This window comes from Vicugna pacos, chromosome X (genome assembly GCF_048564905.1).
Source record: "Vicugna pacos chromosome X, VicPac4, whole genome shotgun sequence".
Lineage (NCBI taxonomy): Eukaryota > Metazoa > Chordata > Mammalia > Artiodactyla > Camelidae > Vicugna > Vicugna pacos.
In genome coordinates this window covers 107,071,842-107,084,994 of record NC_133023.1, presented here as the reverse complement: position 1 = coordinate 107,084,994, position 13,153 = coordinate 107,071,842, and the positions used below count along the sequence as shown (strand labels likewise).

The following is a 13,153-nucleotide window of genomic DNA, read 5'->3' as shown; positions in this document are numbered from 1 at the left end:
TCCAGGCTGTCCTTTGAGCATTAGGAAGATGGAGCCCTGGGCAGAGGCACCCGCTGGGCTGCACACCCCATTGTCTGCCCAGGGCCAGTCTCCTGGAGAACACGACATGGGCTGCCAGAGGCTGTCTGTTGGAGAGGTGGCTGGTAAGAGCAGACCACAAACCCTCTTTGAGGGTTCAACTGGCCAGACTCCCGCCCTGGGGGCCGACGCTGGTGAAGTTGGAAGGAGGGAATGGGGGAAGTGCAGAGGCTGGTGGACAGCCGCTCTGGGGCTAGACCATCTTTCTCACTCCTTAGTAGTTGTCTGACAAACCTCTCAAAAGGGTCATCTAACCTCTCCGGGCTGCCTCAGTGTCCTCATCAATCAAATAGGAGTTAAAAATAAAAAAGTTTACCCTTTGGGGCAGCTGTGAGGACTGAACGCACCAATGTTCTTGCAAGTGCCTGGCACCACCCAGCACATCAAAGTTCACAGGGTACTCAGACAAGAGCCAGGCGGCAGTGACTCTCAACTTGTCCTTGTGTGGTTCAGAGGTTGGCTCTATCCCCAGTGAGGAAAGCCCAGGGCTCCATAGCCAACTCTTAATGGATCTTGGGCAGCAGGCGAGGTTGGGGAAGCAGAGGACGTCCTGCCCTCCACTCTCTCTTCATTTCTCTGTCTTCTTGCCCTGCCCTCCCGCCTTGTCCCCTCTCTGCCCTTGAGCCAGGTGCTACCCTTCTGTGGCCAGTGAGCAGTGGGCCGTGGTGGTCTCCAAGGCCTTCACAGCACCCATCATGGGACTAGCTGCAGGACTGACCCACCACGGCTGGCTGCTGGGGCCTCAGGAGAGGGGCCGGAGGCCTAAGCAAGTGGATGTGGAGGGAAGCAAAAGCCCTGGCTCGGCCGGCACCGTCCTAAGGCAGAGCAGCCTCCCTTGGAGGGGCCTGCCACCCTCTGGGCTCCTCCAGGGCCAGGCCCTTAGCAGCCAGGCCCTGCTGCCAGCTGGCAAGTGTTGGACATGTTTCCACGGAGGTTAGGGGCACACAAAAATGGGCAGGGCTGGGGGCCAAGAACAAACCAAATTTGCCACATCAGCAAGAGCTGGATTTCCCATAAACAGCACCAAATGAGCAGCCTAGGAGGCCTGAGCCTACTGCGTGCCAGGAACAGCACCTCATCAGTGTGAATGGGCTGCCACGTCAGAGTTCTATCGAGCAGACCTCACTCCGTAGGTCCCTCGGACCACACTGCCCAACTGTCCCTTCTCAGCAGCCCATGGAATTGCCACACTGGGCTACCTGAGATCTTGGTCCCCCATCTCCTGGTGCTGCTGACTGTCTGGAGGCCTTGGGGGAGGCCCTGGCCTCTTCTGGGCCTCAGCTTGGGACCTCCTACTACTCGTCCTTTAAGCTCCTTCAGGAACTTATCATTTTCCCGTTGACAAGCCTGTTGGCCAGGTTGCCTAGAAGTTTTCTGCCAAATCAGACCAGAGAAGCCACTTCCAAAATCAGGACAGACTCACGCACAGACAAAATGACAGAGGCAGAGGGGCCACTGGGGACTCCTGGGCCAAAGGGGCAGGGACATGCACAAGAGCCCACAGCAAGGGAGGGCGGAGCTGGAGTGGGGCCCCATCTTTACAGCTAAGATCCCACCTCACCAGGCAAAGGCCAGGGCTCATGCTGCATCTTAGAAGTCAAAAGACTTTTTTGATGGGACCATAAATCTGAGTCAGGAAGCAGAGACTTCTGGTGGGCCTGAAGAAGGCGGCAGCTCTTTAGGACAAGGATACTTTCAGGTGATGAGTACCAGTCAGACGGATGGACATATGAGGTTTGAATCTATGTCCCAGCTGGACAGCTGACTTTCCCCTTCATCCCCACAGCTCTGGTTCAGGCCACAGTCACTTCTGACCTCCTCCTTGGTCCACTGGCTTTCATCTGTGCCTCGCTGATCACCCATCAGCCCTCGCTTCTCACTTAGCTTCTGCTGGCTCCTTACTGTCTCTAAGACTAGGAGTAAACTCCCCAGTCCCCTGGCCACTTTTCTCACCAACCCCTCCTCCATGAACACTGCACTCCAAGTGGACCATATGCCTCAGCATCCCTGGAAGGTGGGCCTGCCAAGTTCATCTGCGTACTTTTGCTTATGTCGCTGGGCTGGAGGCTGGCAGGGGCCGTGCTGCTGACTTACTCAATATCACCTTTGACCTAGGTCTCCTCTCAGGCCCACCATCCCCTCCCCTCATCCAATCCTTCTTAGAGAACAGGGCAGTGGGCCGTCCAATCAATAGGCAATGAGAAAACCCTCACTGCAGACAGGAGCAGCTTTGGAGGCTGGGTGGACCACTCTGCAGGGCATTTCCAGGGAAGGTCAGTCAGGGCATCTTTTTGGAGGACAGGTCTCCATGTATATCAAAAGCCTTAGAGAGGGCGAGCCCATTGATCCAGCAGCTCCACTCACAGCAATCTCTCCTAAGGAGACAATTGTATAAGCAGAACATAGCACACAAGAGGGTATCTTCCTGGTGCTGAAAATGATGGTGAAAATTTGGCAATACTCGAAGTTCCCAATAGTTGTATTTAAGCATATTACAATGCAGCTTTTAAAACAAGATGTGTAGGATGTTTCCATGTCCTTAAAAATATATTTACAGAAAAATTCACAGGAAAAGAAACCTCTGAAAGGATATATTCAAAAACATTTTGCTCCTCTGTGTATTTATAGTCTTTCTGTCACACAGCAGCAGAAGCACCCCTGCGAGCAGGAGGCAGGCTTTGGCTCAGAACACTAGGGGTGTAGTAAGACAGAAGGAATGCACTTTGCACATGTGGGGAGGACTCCCCCTCCCCCTCCCTCGGCCAGCTGACTGTAGCCTTGGCCCTGCCCTCCCAGGAGGTCTTTGGATGTGGACTATGAGCACCCAGTCTAGGCATCGGGACAACCTGGCAGCAGTAAGTATTCCCTCGTCCTGCTACACTGTGAGCAAACTGAGCTCGGGGAGGCTGGGCAACTGGCCCCCAAACACTTCCAACACCTTCAGCTAGAACCTGAGCCCCAGCTGTGGCTGCACAGTAGCCTGGCTGATCTCATACGTGACATCACGTAATGCTCCCTGGAGCACAATGCCAGTGTCCAGGCGGCCTGGGCACACCCACTGCTGGCAGCTGGAAAAGCAGGGCACTTGGCACCAGCAGCTGGCTCACACCTGCTGGAGGGAGGGGACTCTTGGACTCGGCCAGCCATGTAGATGGTGCTTGGCTCAAGCCACTACCAACTCCGAGCACCAGACCCCAGAATCCTCTCCGAGCTGGACAGCCCACACCCTGAAGCTCCAGTATTCCTCTTACTCTGGGCACTTGGGCACTTACTCCTAGGCCCTCCTGGCCCATGAGCCCTGCCATCAGGAGGGGCCACCCAGCCTGAGAGCAAACACCGTCCCCCCAGGCTCAAAGCCCTGCTCCTCGTCCCTCAGGGGCCTCACATGGCTGTGATGTTATCCCACTGTCTAAAGTAATGCTGATCCACCAAGCCTGTGGACCAGCTCACCGGGTCACCTCCTGGCAGGACGGTCCCAAGTCAGAACACGTGCTGTTCCCTGGGATTTGGTGCCAGCTCTGTTCCATCCCGTGACTTGGGTGTCTGGATGCTGGTGAATGTCCTCACCTCCCAAATGGCCCGTGTGAGTGTGGGCCTAGTCAGGGCAGCCACTCTGTGTACCTTTCAGGACTGTGGCCCCACTTCTACCTTGATAGGGAAAAATCTTCTGATTCCTTAGGAGTGGTCACATTGCCCTGCCCAAGGGCCTGGCCTAGATCATCAAAGGAATGGGTGGCTTATCTGCCACTTTCCACCCCAGGCATCCGTCATGACACACTGCTGGAGCCTCACTAGATGAGGCCCCACTAGGCAGGGCCCCTCTTCCATTCGCCGTCCCATGTCTCTTGCGGCACAGGGGTGTGTCCCCAGCAGGGCTGTCTGGGAGAGACGGGGACAAATCCTCTCTGATGTGGATGGCTGCCCCGGACCTTCCTCCCTGCTGCTGCAGCCTCTCAAGGCTGCCTGGCAACCTCCCAACGAAAGGGTTTCTGGCCCTGATTGGATAGAGCGAAGCGAGGAGCCAATGAGAGGGGTGCACGGAGCCTGTTGTCGAGCCTGGTGGTGTCAGAGGCCATCAGTGAGTGGAGCTGGAGCTGATGCAGGCAAACCAGAGGGAGGGAGGGAGCCAGGGGAGCGGGCAGACAGTGACACAAATGCTCGGCTGACGCGTGAGGACACAGAGATGGAGAGAAACAGTGGGAGGAGGGGGCACCCTGTCACCCCACAAGGATGTGCTCTGCCTCCAAGATGAGAAGACTAACTCTGAGAAAGGTTTCTAGAATTGCCAACTTTCTTGACTCAACGTGTTGTGCACACCCCCTTTCCCAAGCAGGCCTCTGTGTCTGCCCTTGACAAATGGCCTTGAGCTTCAGCCCAGAGGAGCTTCAAGTCCCCTTGGGGTCCTCACTCTGGTGCTGCTGCCACCCCCACAGCAGCCCGCCCCAGGATTGAAGTGCCCCTCCCTGGGTCCTGCTGGCACAGCTGGGATGGGCTGGCTTTTTCCAGACAACGGGAAGAACGCCACTGCGTCGGTGAGGCCGTGGGGCCTGGGAACACAGGCAGCCCAGCGCGCAGGTCCCCTGCCTGGGGTCTTGGAGGCAAGGGCTTGTGTGGAATGAGACAGCGGGCTGAGTGACTACCCTTCTCCACCCTGGATGGCAGGGGGCTGGAGGTGGGCAGTGCTGGCTGCGAGTCAGGGACCTCCTAGGTAAACCAGGAGGGAAGAGGAACAAAACACTTTTAGCCTGGCCATCCAGGAGCACAGAACATTGCTTTACACCAAGGAGCCATAGCCAGAGGGCACGGGTGTTGGGGCTTGTCTGTGTGTGTGTGCTGGGCGCTGGCCACCCAGCAGAAGAACAAGGGGCAGGGCTTCTTCCACAGGGCTGAGTTGTGACACTCTGATCCTTGCTGGCCAGTTCTGTCTCTTGGAACCATAGCCCACTTCTCAGGTCTGGACGGACCTCGTAGGTGTGAGCTAGGAGTCAGAGTGAGGAAGTAGCGGGACAGGGCAAGAGGGTACAGCCCAGAGAGTGACCCATATACCCAGGCCCAGTGACCAAATACGGTTGCAGCAAGGACATCTGGATAAAGCCACTGACGCTTTGGGCCACCCAGGGCAGGGGCCAACCTCAGGCTACATTTAATAAAGCTCTGTAGGCAAGAGTTTTCATGGGTCTCTGGGTCAGAATGTGACCTCTCCATCACGTCAGCAGAAACGTAAGCACTCCTGTCTGGGGCAGGAGGCAAGAGGTGAAGTGATGAAAAGTCCCTTATCTCCCAGCAACTCGTTCCTAAACTGGGGGCACCCAGCCCATTCTGATCCTCCAGCTGGGTGCTGCCAGGAGCAAGGGGTGGGTCTGGGAGAAGACAGCTGGCCCAGCAGCAAGGAGACTCCTTTCTCCCATGGGGCCTCGGCTCTCCACCATTGGATGAGGGTGTCACAACTAAATCATGGACAAACAAAACCTGCAAGGGGGACCAGGCTGTCACACCTGTCCCCTCTGGCCCTCCTATGACAAACAGCCGGAAGCTCCAGGCTGCCAGAGTCCCTTCATGCCTCCCTCCTGGCCCAATTCAACCTGGGAGCTGCTACCCTCAGTGAGAAGAGGGTGGGAGGGAGGTAGGGAGGACTCCGTACATGACCCTTCCAGGTCATGCCCCTTGTCAGCTGACTGACAGCTTGACCCACTAGATCTAGGTGTGGCGGTGAGGTTCCTGCCCACGTTCACTGTAAATGTTCCTTTTGGACAAAGAGCCTCCAGTGGCCCCAGCATCAGGGAATGGACTCAAAGAAAAGTCCCTCTGTGCCTTAGAGCCACTTTCTAAAAGAGACACCTGGGTCCTCTTTGGGTGTGTTTCAAGCAAATGCCTTCAAGCTTCAAGATCAGGGTCCTCTCTAGCACTTAAGTGCCCATGAGAAGCCCCTCTCAAGGTCATTCAGGGTAACAAGCTGCCCCAGAATTGGGGCAGACTGGGTCTCCAGGGGACAGTGACACCGAGACAGTCAAAGCCCACCTGGCTGGAGAGCCCCACCTGTCCTTCCTCAGAGAACTTCCCTTTGCAGCCGACCTGGCTGCCACCAGAGCCTGAAGGGTGCAGCAGACACCAAAGCTGAGCGGGCGGTGGGGGACACACCTAGATTAGAAAGCCTCAGGGACGAGCCAGCTGGGCCCATCATCCATCATTTCACAAGAAGGGCACTCGTGCTATCTCTTCCAACTCATGTGCAAAGGAAAGACCAAGAGACATGGACTCCAAGTCCTGGTTCTGCTAGAAGTCACTGGACATGTCACTTTCCCTGTCTGGCCGAAGATGAAGCCTGTTCTCAAAGTGCTCCCTGACCCATGCACCTGGCCCCAGGGGGGTGGGGGGAAGGCATGGGCTTCAGTGCAGCCCCTCTGCCCATCACCAGGGCCACAGGACCCCATGAGGTGCCAGTTTCAAAGCCTCCCTCCCAGGCCTGTCCTTCTTCTGCAACATCCCCCCGGGGGCAAAGGACCCCCCATCAGAGGGAGGGAGGGCCCAGGTTGTGGCCCAGGAGGCTGCAGCCAGAAGTGCAAGGTTGAACTGGCGTGCACACCACACACTGGGCTGAGAAAGGCCTGGACACAGAGATGGATGATGCCGAAGCAGGACATGACATGGAGTATGGAGGGGGCTGGGGATGCTGAAAGTCCCTTGACCGCCATCCCCTGTGTGGGTAACCACGTCCAGTCCTTTCTCAAGGCATGCACTTGGCTGACTGTTTGGACCCAGGCCGACCTAAGCCGACACTGGGTCAGCCAAACTTATCCCCCAGGCCAAAAGGGCTGGAATGATCAAACATCCCATTTTCTGAAGCAGTCTCCCGTGACCAGGTCTCATGAATGGTCTCAATCATCCTGATTCCCAGTCTCAGCAGCTAGCAGTAGGGCAGTCAGCAGACGGAGTGCTGTCCTCCAGGGAGGGGTGGAGCAGGCATTGCTGCAGCTGCTCCAGGGGTTCTTGGAATCCAGAGGTTCTCTGCAGCCGTCCAGGGGCAAGGGGCCCTTCTGAAGCCTTCCAGATGGATGGCTGAACCACTGGGTCATGACTGAGGCTCTCAGTCTGCAGCTCAGCACACAGTTCCAGGAGCCCTGGCCGGCCTCTCTTGCCTGTTTGAGTGGCAGAGTGGAGCACCTTGACCACCCGTGATGCTCCAGGCCCAGGGCTCCCGTCTGGAAGCCGAGGGGTAGTGAGAAGGATGCACACCACGTGGAAATAAAAGCGGGAGGAGACTTGGGTTGCAGAGGGAGACAATGTAATATGGAAAAAAAAAACCGCATGGAGTGGGGGTAGTATTTGTAAATGTGCTTTTCAGGTAAATGACTTCTGCATGAAGATCTGGAATTTCACCTCCCCCAAGCCCACCCCTAACACCACAGAATCTAGACTTCTCGGTGTCAGCACTGGAGGGGCACTGGGAGGCAGTCGTCTGGGGCGGGCCAGCTTCCTCCAGGTTCTGGGAGCTCAGCTTGGGCCCCAGGGGGGCAGAGGCAGCCACGGCCACTCAGCCACCTGTCACTCCCTAGGGGCTGGGATTCCTCCTGGCTCTCCTGTGCCCATTTTCTCGCTCTCAGCAGGCCAGATACAAACAACTGCTTAGGACAACTGGACCATTTCAGAAGTGGCTTGGCCTCAAGGGCCAGTGAAGGCTTCTGGGCAGGACCCTCTGAGATGTCTTGGTGGAGGCCAAGGCCCAGGTGGGGCCAACATGCTGGGAGCAGTAGGGCTGGTGCATGAGCCCTTACCCCAAACAAGACACTTTGCCAGAGCCACCCATATGAGCTACCCGCAGTGTTCCCTGGGCTGCCATGAGAAGGGGCCAGAGGAAGCTTTGGAGCCCTCCTGCTGGGCCTGGGCTGGCTCCGTCCCTTCCCCCACACACCCCAGTTGTCTCTGCAGCCTGGAACCGAGGTGGTCTGAAGCCCCTCCCCATCTCCACACAGACAGCCAATGGGGCTGAGAGGGACCTGGGCCCCCCCTCCACCTCAACCAAGTCTCCCCATCCTCTGTGGCCACCCATTCAGCCCAGTGACAGGGAAGTTCCATCCACCTGCCCCTGACTAACACTGGCCAAAGCCAACTCCTTTTGTCCTAGTCACAGGCTGCCCTCCCCCTTCCCAGGCCCTCCCCTCTCCCCTTCCTGTCCATCCCAGACCCGGAGTTCCCTGAGCTCTGCCCCTACCTCTTATCACTGCCCTGATTTTTGGATGGGAGTATGGACACCCAGAGAGGAGAAAGCGTTTGCCCAAGGCCACATTTTCATTTAGTCAATGAGCATTTATAGAAGGTTGAAGCCAGGCTGGGTGCTGGACAGACAGACAGATAGGAGCTGAGAGCAGCCCTGCTGGACACTGCCAGACACTGCATTTCCCAAGAAGGCCCCTTGGCTCTGGCCCTCCTGAAAGAATGAAATATTGAGTAGGAGCTCATGGGGCAGAAGTGATGAGGGACTGTCTGTGTAAGCATTTTCACCAGGAATCTCCATTCTTGGGACTGTAAGCCTTGTGCCTGCTCACTCCATAGCAACCCTCTGCCCCATCAAGCTCTCTGGGAAACTGACCTAGCCATCAGAATCTGGCGTGCTGAGCCAGGGATCGCAGGGACCAGAGCAAGGAGGCCAGACCGAGCACCCAAGGTGTGTTCACAGATGGGGCCAAGGCCAGGGACTGTCAGTGACAGCGGGCAGCAGCCTGGGGCCTGCCCACCTCTGGCCCTGGAGGCCAGGCCACCTCTTGGACCCAGGATGTGGCCCCAGAGCCCCACAAACACCGCAGCTGCTCTAGTTCCCAGCTTTCTCTGGAAATAGGGAGTGAGCATGCTCCCTATGGGAAAAGCCTTGGCAGTGTTTCTGAAAGTGGCCCCTGGATCCCTCTGGCATCCAGGTCCCCTGGGACGTGTGCTTAAGTTGCAGATTCCTGCCTTCCATGTTAGACATTGAGAATGACACCCACAGGCCTCTTATCCTTCCATTTTCCAGTCCCCTCTCCACCCAGCCCTGCCCCTCCCGCTTCCCTATCCCCGCCCTTCTCAGTCCTCACTCATCTCTGTTTCCTGGTGCCAAATCAGTACGTGTTTCTGTGAAATAAGGTAATCCTCAAGTGAGTTTTGAGCAAGTTCCTCTCTCTGACTCAGTTTGCCTTTGGAAAAATGAAATGACACCAGCCCTACCCACCTCCTGGCCCCACCACAGCCACTCCTCAGTGGGAAGCAACTGTCGTACAAGTACCCCCACATCAATTTCCCCTTCTGAAAGAAAACTCAGGAACATTAACAGTGGGGGATCCAGATAAGGGAGTTCTTTGTACCATTCTGATCACTTTTCTGTTGTTCTAAATTAATCCAAAAGTGAAAAACCAAAACAGTGAAAATTATAAAAGAAAGCCAATCTGATTTTAGTAGGCGTCCAGAGATGACCCAAGAATTATGGTGGTGTGGCAAATCATTTAACTGGGGGTAGACACAATCTGCATGGTTGGCATAGACTGGCAGGGATGTTTAAATGGCTTTTCCTCAGGTGGGGAGTCCACATCCCTCCCAGCCTGGCCTCAACCTCACCTCTGGCTACCATGGCCCCCAAGGAGGCCACTGCAGTCCTGGCTCAGCCCATGGCCCTGACAGGCCCTCGCCTCCGTGCTGCTTGTGGCTGTGCAGCAGGTGCTTCTGGCTTCGGCCTCCTCTCTGTCTGGGCGACAAAACTGGGGCCTCCAGAGGTTTTGTGATGTGCTCAGGTTTGCACAACTAGACTGCGGCTGAGCTGCAGTCTCAACCCTGTCTGGCCTCCGAGCCACTTTCTTCTGCTGGGCTGTAAAGGCGCCTTCCTGTCCTGACGCACACCCTACTACCAACCATCTCCTGATGCCACTTTGCAACCCTCAGAAGCAATGACACCAACCTCTCCTGAGTGTCACTCTCAGAGGTGTGAGTCACTGACAGATCCCAACCTTAGGAGCCCAAAGGTCTGGGGAGCCACGTGGGCTGCCTCTCAGAGCTCTGGTGCCATAGGAAGCACCTCTCCTCTTCCCCGGCCACGGTCCTGCCGGATGGCAGGAGGGCCTGGCAGTGGGGGCAGCCTCCCTTGGCAAGCAGAAAGCAAGCTGGTGTTATGCCTGAGCTGGCATCTTATGAACTGTGGCTTGAATCGAGACCCAGACCAACGGGATCAGTCAGCCGTGGAGGCTGAGAGGGGAAGGGAAAAGGCAGGGTTCCAGCTTCTAGAGTGCATTTGGCCAGATTTGAAACTCTTCTTGGCATTCGACTGAGGACAGTTCAGGGACTGGGTGCTGATGCCTTCCGTGGGCAGGTCCCAGGCCCCCTGCTAGAGGCCCAGAATCTCCCCACTGCTAGATCTTATGAAGTCACTGGGACACTAAGCACAAATGCAGGACAGGCTAGAGAAGCCTGAGCTGAAGCGTTGGCTGTGCCTGGGGTAGATGCCCTCAGCTGGGGGCGCTCCATCTGGAATCTGGACACCCACTGAAGAGGAAGTGAGGACAGTTTTGATGCAGGTGGCAGCTCCTTACTGATGGCTCATCTCTCTTCCCAACTAGACTGTCATTCCTTGGGGCAAGACCTGCGTCTGAGTTATCTTCAAGCGTTTAGGAAGAACCTGCTTTGGTCTTTCGGGAACAAGGAGGAGGCTAGACTCAAGCATCCCCAAAGAACGCACTCTTCCTCCTGCGTCCAAGCCCTCCCCTTCCAGGAAGTCTTTTTCTAATCCTCCGAGCCAAGCCCGCTCCTGGCTCCCACAGCTCCTGGTGCTTATGCCACTCAGAGCTGCAGCACCCAGTGTGGTCATGGGCCACCACTGTCACTGACCTGTGAGCATCCATCCAGAGGGTGGAAATGAACAGATCTGGCACACCTGCTGTGTGCCTAGCCGTGTGCTGGATGCCTTCCATCAGCTCCTCACAGTTGAGTGTAGAGCCCCCAAGCCAGGCTAGGAAGCACAAGGGCTGGGGCTGGGAATTGATGGAAAGAGGGGGTAGGGCAGGTGAGGCGGATCTGCTCCTTCTCATCCTGGAGTGGCACACAGGTGTTGAGGCAAACAGCACAAGTACCAAGGCCAGCCAGCAAGCTGGCACCTGGTCTGTGCATCTGTCTTCTGGCCACTTGCTTCTAAATGGTGAGCAGGACCTCTGAACTGGCCTCTTAGGAGTCCCTGATTTTTCAGATGAGGCAGTGGAGGACCTGGGAAGGTAGGATCCCCCTCCACTGTCCCTGCCTTCCCCAACAGCTCTAAGTGAGCTGGTGAGGAGGGAGTGGGAACCTAGAGTCCCTCCCCATGCCCATGGGGCCCTGCTTTCTGTCCACAGCCACGTACCATGATCAGAAGTACAAAAGGCCATGAGGCCCAGGCAAGACTGGGTACAGGTGCCAGAGGCCGGGACCACTGCTGGGTGGGTCGTGAGGGGCTCCCTATCAAAGCTCACAGAGTGGTTATCAGATGCGGTTGTACTGCCTCCCACAAAGTGAAAATGAAGTGCAAATGGCTCAGTGAGAACACAAGTCCCATTGTGCCTCGGATGTCCCAAAGCCCAGGCACGCCCATCACCAACCTCAGCTGAGCCCCCAGTTGTCCTGGGTGGGAGGCAGCCTGGTGTCTTACCCCCTCGGACCCATGGAGGTTCCCGGGTGGCCCAGCTCAGAAGTTACAGAGTGGACGGAGAAGCTGAGCTTTCAGTCTCTTTCCAAGGCAAGGTATCACTCTGCCTTTCCAAAGAGGACAAGGCTCTTGGCTCCCCTGCCCCCATAAAAACAATCCAGCTACAGAGCCCGCTCCCAGCAGATCGAGTCGATAACACTCAGTGGCACTTGATTCGGCGCCTTCTGTCTGAGCATCTACCTTCCCAGTGGCTCCAGGAGATCGCCCTGTGTACAGCACATGCTCATCACAAGCCACCCGTGAGCTTCCTGCTCTGGGCTCCTGGGCAAGCCAAACTCTGGGTCTCAGTTTTCTCCTCTATTAAATGGACACAGGGTGAACTAACTGATCTGTGATTCCCTTATTCTTGCCGCCTGCAATCAACTCTCAGAGCACCCTGGCCCCAGGCCTTTTACTAACAACCCAACCCTCTCTTCCAGAACGAGTCAGGACGGAGGGACCCGGCCAGGCTTCTGCACCTCTCTCCTTAATTTCTTTGCTCTAAATGAAAACCAGAAAACTAAGCACATTGCCTCTCCCAGTGGAAGCCCACAAGGGATGCTTAGAGAGGGTGGAGATTATGGATGGGGAAATTGAGGCCCTGAGTTGCCCCCGTCACCCAGCTGGGCACTGTCCAGCTTCCCCCTCGCTGACTCTGCCGGGCAGCGCGACGGCGACTAGACAGCCCTACCTGGCACAGGTGCCCGTCTGGCGGGGCGGGCAGAAGGTCCGGCGGGCGCGGGGCGCGGGCTCCCTGAGGTGGGCAGCGCCCGGCCGGGGAGCGGACGCGGGGTGCGGGGCGCGGCGGGGAGCGCGCAGGGCGGCGAGGAGGCGCGGACTGGGTTCCGCCCGCAGGAGAACAAACAGGTTTTCTCCTGCGCCCGGAGCCTCACCCCTCGCCCCTCCCCTCGGCCGGCCCTCTTCCTCTGCCCTCTCCTGGGGTAGGTAGTTGCGCCTGGCACATTCCTCACATTCTCCCGCCAGTGTCCTCGGCCCGCCCTCCCCTTCCCGGCCCCGCCCTGCGGGGCTGCTGGAGAAATCAAGGCCCGGGCTCCCTGCACCGAGCCTGGTGCGAGCTCCAGAAGGCTCTGCCGCCATGGAAATCTGCCAGGCAAATTCTTCTGGGCTCGCGGCCCCGGGCTGGCAGGCCTCCGCCACGTGAAGGGCCCCGGCTGCCTAGTTGCTCCCCTGCCCGCGCCCTACGCGATCTGGCCCCCGCTTGGGGCCGATGACTTCCACAGATGCTGCGGGTTAATTCTGTCGAAAACTACTGTTCCTAGATCCATTTTACAGATGGAGATCCCAGACAGGGGCGGGGAGGGGGCTGGGGGCTGTCGGCTGAGATCATGCAGGAAGTCCTAGAGGCTGGGAAGAAGAAAGTGAGAGCGCCTGCTCCCCGGCTGGGCC

The 13,153-nt window shown here is 57.3% G+C and overlaps 1 protein-coding gene across 15 annotated transcripts in view; it reads right to left on the bottom strand.

Annotated features, from left to right (window-relative positions):
* ZNF185 (zinc finger protein 185 with LIM domain) overlaps positions 1-12,647 on the bottom strand; it is a 59,986-nt gene extending 47,339 nt beyond the window's left edge. For 4 of the 15 annotated variants that reach the window (XM_031675104.2, XM_072956870.1, XM_072956876.1 and 1 more), the window contains exon 1: positions 12,438-12,645. The gene's annotated coding sequence lies outside the window, so the exon portion shown is untranslated. Of the gene's footprint in view, positions 1-12,437 lie in introns of all 15 variants that reach the window. The other 11 variants (XM_031675097.2, XM_031675107.2, XM_072956875.1 and 8 more) reach the window with 7 other exon arrangements.
* Positions 12,648-13,153: the final 506 nt, after the last annotated feature.